The sequence below is a fragment of the Drosophila kikkawai genome, unplaced genomic scaffold, assembly GCF_030179895.1.
Source record: "Drosophila kikkawai strain 14028-0561.14 unplaced genomic scaffold, DkikHiC1v2 scaffold_182, whole genome shotgun sequence".
Classification (NCBI taxonomy): Eukaryota; Metazoa; Arthropoda; class Insecta; order Diptera; family Drosophilidae; genus Drosophila; species Drosophila kikkawai.
The window spans coordinates 46,705-55,859 of NW_027222518.1; the positions used below are offsets into that span (position 1 = coordinate 46,705).

The following is a 9,155-nucleotide window of genomic DNA, read 5'->3' on the forward strand; positions in this document are numbered from 1 at the left end:
TGTTAGTCAACTCCGGTTAGGCACGGAGGCTGGCTACGGGTCGGGCGGGCAGAGGTTCTGGTGCCACCGCGGCGATGCACGGCGTGGGGAATGGCCCTTGCAGGCGGGGCGACAGCGTGTGTCGAAGTGTCCCTAATCTAGGAGTAGACTCGGGCGCGGGTGCCCTCGTAGTCGTGGCGGTGCACGGTACGCGGGAAACCAGCGTTAGTGTGGCGCGGCGACTGTGGGCACAAGAAGGGGGTCCCTAGTGGGGCGAATGCGGAGGAGCACGTATTCTCTAGTCGCGGCGGTACGTTGGGCACGGAAAGAGCCTGTGCTGGCGTGACGCTGCGGCGAGGAGCACGGGAAAGGATTCTTAACGGCACGGGGCAGAGGAGCAGATGACCTCCAGTCGCGGCGGCACGCTGGGCGCGGAAAGAGCCTGCGCTGACGTGACGCTGCGGCCGCGGGCACGGGAAAGGATCCCTAAGCTGGGCGTGGGCGGAGGAGCAGGTGACCTCCAGTCGCGGCGGCACGCTGGGCGCGGAAAGAGCCTGCGCGGACGTGACGCTGCGGCGGTAGACACGGAAAAGGATCCCTAAGCTGGGCGAGGGCGGAGGAGCAGGTGACCTCCAGTCGCGGCGGCACGCTGGGCGCGGAAAGAGCCTGCGCTGACGTGACGCTGCGGCTGTAGACACGGGAAAGGATCCCTAAGCTGGGCGAGGGCGGAGGAGCAGGTGACCTCCAGTCGCGGCGGCACGCTGGGCGCGGAAAGAGCCTGCGCTGACGTGACGCTGCGGCTGTAGACACGGGAAAGGATCCCTAAGCTGGGCGAGGGCGGAGGAGCAGGTGACCTCCAGTCGCGTCGGCACGCTGGGCGCGGAAAGAGCCTGCGCTGACGTGACGCTGCGGCTGTAGACACGGGAAAGGATCCCTAAGCTGGGCGAGGGCGGAGGAGCAGGTGACCTCCAGTCGCGTCGGCACGCTGGGCGCGGAAAGAGCCTGCGCTGACGTGACGCTGCGGCTGTAGGCACGGGAAAGGGGCCGATGGGAGGCTGGATGGCCGTAAAATACGTGCGAATGGTAGTGCCGAAACGCAGTAACTTTTGGGCCGCCAGCGGGGCAGAGGTCGGGGAACCTGAAAACCAATATTACCAAGGAAATACTACGGTGGGTCAGTTCAATTGTTAGTTTATTGGTTACTTGGTTAGCCTACTACTGCCTTACAGAGTCGATTCCTGTAAACTTACGCAACTAGCCCACGTGTCTGCGGGCGTGGGGACTGTTGATCACGGTGCTTTTCTTTTCACTCTCTTGGCTTATTTCACTTTCGTCGATATCGCGCTGCGGGCGTCTTCGTCGCGGGAGGAGGCGAGTACGCGATATACTCGGACTGTTTGGTTTCGATCGCGGAGGCGCGACGATGGGCACGTCTGCCTCGGTGTAAAGCTGTCGACGGAAGAGAGTGAATCTCGGAAGACGCGAGCTGTCATAGCTTTTGCGTGAACCGGAGCCTCGAACCGGTTCACCGAGAACGGGTCTGGTTCGAATAGTTCGACTAGTCGATAGCTTTCCCGGTTCGGCGACTTCTAAGGTGCCGAACTTAGCTTAATGTTTTAAAATTAACTATTTCTACTTTTAATATACTCCAGGTGTGCGTCTGTTACGGCTTCAGTGCCAACTTAAATGAGTTTTAATACATTGGCTTCAGTGCCGGCTTACTTCCTAAACTTAGCCTACGATTATGATATGGGGGGGCTAATACTAATTCTTAAGTTATAGCGAGTTGTTGTGCGCCTATAGGATAGAGGCGTCACAGCTCTTCGTCTGTGAGTTGTGCTTCTGTGTTGCAGCGAATGCCTCAGTATTGTCGACTCGTTCTTCTGCAATTCCTTTTCATTCGCTCTCCTCCTTTAACTTTATGGTGAGAACCTCAAACGAGGGCAACTGATCTCGTGTCTCCATAGCAACCACGAAATGTTCAAATTGTTCTGGAAGGCTCGATAGCAAAACGATAGTACGTAGTTCGTCGTTCAGCTCTATTCCAACTCCAGTTAGACCATCCAGAATTTCCACAAATGCACTTATGTATGCCGTCATGCTCTGCCCTTGCTCCATCCGTTTGTTGAGCAATTTCTTGTACAACTGTACCTTTCGTACAGGTCCGCTTGGCTGATGAACCTCCTTCAACTTGGTCCATGCTTCCTCAGCAGTCAAGCAATTCTTGATGTAGGCCAATTGAGATGTCTTTACACTCAACGTTATTATTGCCAACGCCTTATTGTCCAAACCCACCCGAGTTTGTCCTTCTGGAACATTCGTGTCAGTTAGCTCTCCCGATGTTACACTCCACAAGCCGGAATGCACCAATACAGATCGCATCTGTATTTTCCATGTGTCATAGTTATTCTCCTCTAACTTATCAATTTGATAAAGAGCACTCATTGTTCTTAGTCTCGAGTCACACACCGCCTAACTTAAATTCTCCAGTTCCTGGGCCCATAACCTATTGAGCGGCAGAATTTAAATTTGTAAATTGTAAATTTCTTGTACAACTGTACCTTTCGTACAGGTCCGCTTGGCTGATGAACCTCCTTCAACTTGGTCCATGCTTCCTCAGCAGTCAAGCAATTCTTGATGTAGGCCAATTGAGATGTCTTTACACTCAACGTTATTGTTGCCAACGCCTTATTGTCCAAACCCACCCGAGTTTGTCCTTCTGGAACATTCGTGTCAGTTAGCTCTCCCGATGTTACACTCCACAAGCCGGAATGCACCAATACAGATCGCATCTGTATTTTCCATGTGTCATAGTTATTCTCCTCTAATTCTAATTTGATAAAGAGCACTCATTGTTCTTAGTCTCAAGTCACACACCGCCTAACTTAAATTCTCCAGTTCCTGGGCCCATAACCTATTGAGCGGCAGAATTTAAAGCGAGAAATCAGAACACCGTGTGTATGCTGCGGAATTTTATTTGCGACTGAATTTGAAGTTGAAGAAGAAACAAAAAGTAGGTATACATATTTTCGTATTCTCTATTCCTTAGAGCGAGACAAATATAGATACTTCGAGATCTCTTTCCTATACCTATACAAGCGTGCATTGTATTAGAGAAATCCCTGTAGGGTATTCTATTTTCTACAGAAAGTTTTTAATTAACTTTTTCATAACGAAGTCATCTCTTCCTTCGTTATTTTCTTCTATAATATCATAATTATTTAGAGTTTCGTATTTGATGTTATTTAAGTAGAAGGGATTTGCGGGTTCTGGGCCAGCTACGCAGGGCCATAATGGCATAAAATTGGAAGAAGATTTTACAAATTTTAAAAACAAAGCTAAACAAAACACAGCCACTATGGCATTGTTAGAAACAAAGTCAGTGGACTCCACTGCAAACGTAATTAATAAAATCGAATCACATACCATTGATACAAATTTGACAAATATTTTATTAGCAGTTATTGTTTTCATAACGAGTGCTTTCATTCTGTACAAGGCTTATATTTTCCATAATAAATGCATTTCGAAAAGAGCCATAAACAGGAGTCAGGCTAATGACCTGGACAAAATATAAGAAGCACAAACAATAATTGAAAATAAAATTTGAAATATTATTATGTATATGGTAACTTGTAAGGAAGTTCGACGGCTGGGGTAGGTCTCAGTCACGCCCAACGTCCTCTTTATCAGAAAAATTTATAAAGATATGGGACAAAGTGTTTTGACGCGCGGTAAACGGACTTGAGATGGTTGTTGTCGGTTACCGGGATACGAAGCGAGAGAAATGGCTTGTCCGGTCTTCGCAATAGAGCGAAATAATCGGCGGAGCGCGTTTTGGGTCGGGCCCATAGCAATCGCTATAAGGAGACAGAGAGAGGGGTCGATTATGGGGAGCACCGCTTCCTATGGCAGAGTTTATGGCCTAAAATCTAGGCATTTTTGGGAAAATATTCTACGTGAGTCATGGCCAACGTGATTTGGGGTCGCTCCCCGCGAGCTGGACTCGATTTGAGCCGAAAATTATATTTAAAGGAGCTTTTCTTGAATTTATTTAATTTTCCTCACTTAAATTTCTCTGCGTTTATTTTTCCCAGTGTGGGCAGCGTACGGGCTCCCAGAAGAGGCAGTCAGGAGTTAGGCTCTCCACGAAAAAGCAAAAATATATTTAAATAAAATTTACTTTAATTTTATGATTAAATTTTTGGAGTTTCATTTCTCCCAGTGTAGCCAAAGCTCAGCCGTTCCCCGCAAACCTATGCCTGACATCCATTCATCGCAAACGCATGGCCACCACACTGCGCTAAATACCCGGAGAAATATTTAATTTAATTCGCCGGAATACATTTGCCGCGAAGATAAGGTCCACCCTTTTCGCCGGACTTCGACTTTGTAATAAAATATTTCCTTATTAAATTTCCAACTGATTTCACTATGAGGAGAAACGGCGAGGAGCGAAATATTTTTAATTTATAAATTTCCATGAAGTTTTAGCGAAAGTTTGGTCCACCCCTTTTTCTCTGCATGTCTCGTTTGACAAAAGTTGGCGTAGGTCAGGGAAAATAACATGGCGACAGCGAGGGGAGTTTAGTTTTTCAATCGCCATGCATATATATATTCGGGTTTATTGTAAATAAATTCTAGTTTTCATTTGTGTTTAATAAATTTGGTTTTCAGTTGTATTTAATAAATTTCAGTTTTTTTCATTTGTATTCTCGGATTTTTAGTTTTCATTTCGGGGAAATTTACAAAGTTTTCGTGGAAGGTGTTTGAGGTTAAATTCTGGGGTTTTATATTTCTAGCCTACTCTAGTGAATCCGCATCTTGGCCGTCGAGAAATTTCTATATGCACGAGAGTCTCGCTGGCCAGAATGCGGTTCACCCTAATCACTCACCCGTCTCCGTTGTCCGCACACACACACTCGCACGTGGCTGATGGTCCGCCACGTCTTCGCCTGCCTTCACAGGTGCCTCCTTGGCCACCTAATTGGCCGCCACTCCACTTGTTGACGTCACTAGCACTCCGTCGAGCACCACCTCCTGGCTGGTCTCGGGTGAGGGAAGAATAATTGTCACTGTCAATCTGGTTCTTATTTTTCTTTTTGCCGTTTGCCGTCGCGCAGACAAAGTCCCGTTTGTCACTGTGAACTTGAACTTGAAACTTCGTCGACCACTCGCACGTCTACACGTTTTCGACACCTCCGCCCAAGTGAAAAAATGCCATGCGGTTTTGCCAAATTTCGGCTGCGCTGGTAATTTTCCATTCGGTTGCATTGCGGTGCATCGACTTCCCTCTCGCTCTCTCTCGTTGGCGCGTGCCAATTTTCGGGGGTTGTTTTGCGCTCGATCGTATGCTCGCTCTCCCTCGCTCCTGTGCGGCGCTGACTCCGTGGCCACTTGTGCGTGGTGAATAACTCTCTCTGCTCTCTGCGTGTAGGTGTGTGTGTGTGTGTGGGTGCGATCTAGTGATGTGAGAACGGGGAACCAAAGATAAATACAAGCTCTTGTCTATGCTTAAATTTTGTACAGCTAATAAATGATTATATTACGAAACTTGGCTGATTAAATATACATAGCTTATTTTAGAAAAAAAAAAGTAGACAAATGGTTATATATGCAAAGATTGAGTTATAACGTAGGAAATGATTATATATACAAAGCTTATATTTACAGAGTGATGAATGATTAAATGTTATACAAAATTATTTACAAAGCCTATTTTACAAAGTGAGAATAATTTGGGGCGTTTGCCGGTTTGTTTTGGTTTTTTTTTTTTGTTTTTAACGGCGGCGGCTCTCCATGAGCGTTGGCGGCAGTTGTTATTGCCGTCGGCTATAGCTCTCCATGAACGTTGGCGGCAGTTGTTATTGCCGTCGGCTGTAGCTCTCCATGAGCGTTGGCGGCAGTTGTAATTTCCGCTGGCTGCTGTGGTTGTTGCTGCCGGCTGCGCTTGTTGTTATTGTTGCTGCTGTTGTTTATGCCCGCCGTTGTTGTTGGCTTTGGGGCTGCTGACGCCGATAGCTGGCGCTGCCTGTCGTTGTTGTTGGCTGCGAGCGCGCTGGTTGTTGTCGATGGGCGCGCTGGCCGTTGCTATTGCCGCTGCTGTTGGCCGTTGAGGTGGCCTTTGATGTGGCCGGCGTTGATGACGTCGATGGCCGGCGTTGGGGCCGGTGTTGATGACGCCGTTGCTGGCTCGGATGGCCGGTGTTGTGGCCGTCGTTGCTGGCGCGGATGGCCGGTGTTAGGGCTGTTGTTGTTGCCGCCGCCAGTATTGGTGGGGAGTCAGACGACTCCTCACATCCTCCCCTTATTTCGGGGTGCGCTGCGAGATGGTAATCGTGTTCGCCATGGTGAAGTGGACCCAGAACTCCACGGTGCCCGCGTAGAACAGGAATTTTCTGTTCACTCGCCTGTTCGCGGCCTCCTGCGGTTGGACTCGCTCGACCACCGAGCGTGGGATCCGTCCTCCCGGGATCCGGATACGCCAGTGTGCAGGCGGCAGGACCCAGTCCTGATCGGCGGTGGGGTACTCCTCCTTCTCCTCGGCTGCGGGGGTGGTAGGCGGACCCTTGATCGGCACCGGTGCAGGGCGGTTGCGCTGTTCAGCTCGCGCGAGGCGGGCCTTGGCGCGGCAGTCCTTGTCATACTGCACCATCCAGGGATCGGGCGGCAGCTCGCTCGCGCTGCGTTTGGGCTTCGGCTTCAGACCGCAAATGACCCCGGACGCGGTGAAGATGGTGCGTCGGGCAACATCGGCTGCGTCGAAGTCCGACATGCTGCTGGCCCTGGTGACGCCGATGGGGACCACGTCGCTGTCCTCCTGGCTGCCGTCGTCGTCTGCTGTGCCCACGTCGCTGCCCTTGCTGCGAGGGCCTGTGGCGACTACGTCGTCGCTGTCGCTGCTCCCGTTCGGTCGACCGTGGCGGCTCTCCTCGAGTGTTGGTGACCTCGGGGTCCCCACGGCCGACTCGAACACCACCCGGCGACGTGCGACTGGCACCCGGTTGGGCACCGCCGCGGCTGCGCCGGCGTGGCTGACTGCTCGATAGAGATCGGGCAGCGGTCTTCTGCCCGACAAGATCTCGTCGGCGTGCTCCATCGCCTCGTTGAAGGCCTCCCAGTCGATGTCCTCGGGTAGGACTCCCGCCTGGGGTCCGGTCTTCCCGGGGCTCGGCTCTCCCTCGGCTGGGTACTTCACCACCACGTCATCCATGCGGGAGACTTCTACGGTGGCTGTGGCTGATGTGGCCACGCGCCACAAACGGCTCGAATTGTCCGACGCCATTGTCTCTGTAGAGGGAGAAAAACAAAGGTTTATTAGCGGGTGGTTGTGACTATTACTAACTAAGTTGTAAGGAAAGTTAGTAATCAGGGCAAAAGGTTCGCTGCGATGGCACTGGGAGTGTTGAGTTTCCACTAGGGAAAGTGGGACGTTGGGAAGGCGCACCCTCCAGCAAGTGGCCCCACTGACTCAGTTGTTGGCTTCTGTATCAGTGTTCCTAGGTGGCTCTTGCCTCGGCCAGATCGAGCGTCGCTCGTCGGCTTTATTTGAGCAAGTTTATTTGCTGTTGTGCCGTCTTCATACGGACTTCCGGGGCTGCTGCTGCGTGGCTGTCGCCGTGTGCTCTCCCGCCGTCTGCGGGTATCCTTGTCTTCTGCGTCTCTGCTGCTGCTGCTCCGCTGCTCAGGGGTTTAGCGCTCCTCGATCGCTAAACTTGCTCCGTAATCTGTGTGTCTTCTACGTGGTCCTGTCGGCTGGGCACCAGATTTTGTGTTTNTGGCTCGTTGACTGCTTCCTTCAAGTCTCCAAGGGCTGCTGTTCGACGTTGCCGGCTGTGAAGATGCTGCAAGCGCACTATGGTGGGAGAGAAAAATTTGATTACTTTGTAAGGGCCTTCATATTTGGGAGCGAGCTTGGCGGCAAAGTTATCCGCCGCCGTAGACAAATGATGCTGTTTTACAAAGACCAGTGATCCTATGGTTGGCCTCCATGATCGTCGTCTGAGATCATAATGCTTGCGCTGTTCCATGCCATAATTCTCTACTCAGTTTATTTTATGACAAAACGAAATTGTGTTCATTTTTTAAAAAAATAAGTTATTCGTTTCATATCAGTGCAATTGGAAACCAGCATTTGTATTTAGGGTGGTAAGTTGAACTGTGTAAATTATGTGGATTAGAGGTTAAATTAACCGCTCTGCCTATAGTCGAAAATGCCTATAGCACGACGTGTGAACATCGGTCTCCGCACAAGGCATGCAATCCAGCAACAAGTGTATTCACAGAACTTAAGCGAGGAGAGACGAAATGTAGTAAGGGAAAATGCCCGATTGAGACAACGCGTGGGCACACGAAGATCAACTGGTGTGCAGCATCTAAGCGGATCCCAACCAGCGTGGCAGGCTCCTAACAGCAGCCTTCCTCGACATAGCCATCGACCTCAGGACAAATTTCAAGAATCCTGAGATAGAGTGCTATAAAATATTCGTTATCCGAAGGTGTCGACCGTGACCGTGAGACCGTGCCCCCGGTGTTGCCCATATCCGTTTTATCCACTGGAGGGTCCCAACAGTTGTCCTCTCAGAGCCCCAGTTCCCTACCAGGGTGTCAGGCCCGGACTACCGACCGAAATTGGTAAGGCGGATAATCAGCTTCCCTTGAAAAAACCCCTTATGGCAATACCACCAACGAGACAGTTTCATCTTTCCTCCATTGTCGGAACTTCCTATTTATTGAAACCATCTTTCCGCTATTCAGTTGGTCTCTAAAAGACTTTCGGATAGGAACCACTTAGTTAGTAGTTCTTGGTGATTTTAACATCCCAGGGGCTATTTGGTCCCTAGATAATTCCATTAACCACAATACATCACAAAAAATGTGGTTTACCAAAGAACACTTCAATTAAACGGATAATTTGCCGAAGGTGGCGTAACGGAGTTCGCCTGGCTTACCAGTAGAATAATAAATAAAAGAAACTAATTAAAACAACATACGGCCACAATCTCAGAAGTGGGATCGAGGAAAAAAATTTTTGTGCACGTCAACTAAAAATAACTGAAAATGATTTGGACATTAATAAAGTGACGGTGGCTCAGCTGAAAAGATGGCTAGAGTGTTTAAACTTGTCGACGAAGGGGTCAAAAGCTGATCTGTACTCCCGGATATGTGCGATTCCA

General features: G+C 49.8%; 1 long non-coding RNA gene across 1 annotated transcript; it reads left to right on the forward strand.

Annotated features, from left to right (window-relative positions):
• Positions 1-8,078: 8,078 nt before the first annotated feature.
• On the forward strand, positions 8,079-8,438 carry LOC138929397 (uncharacterized). Its single transcript, XR_011445769.1, has 2 exons — positions 8,079-8,127; positions 8,187-8,438. It is a non-coding gene; the product is annotated as an uncharacterized lncRNA (long non-coding RNA).
• The last annotated feature ends 717 nt before the right edge of the window (positions 8,439-9,155 follow it).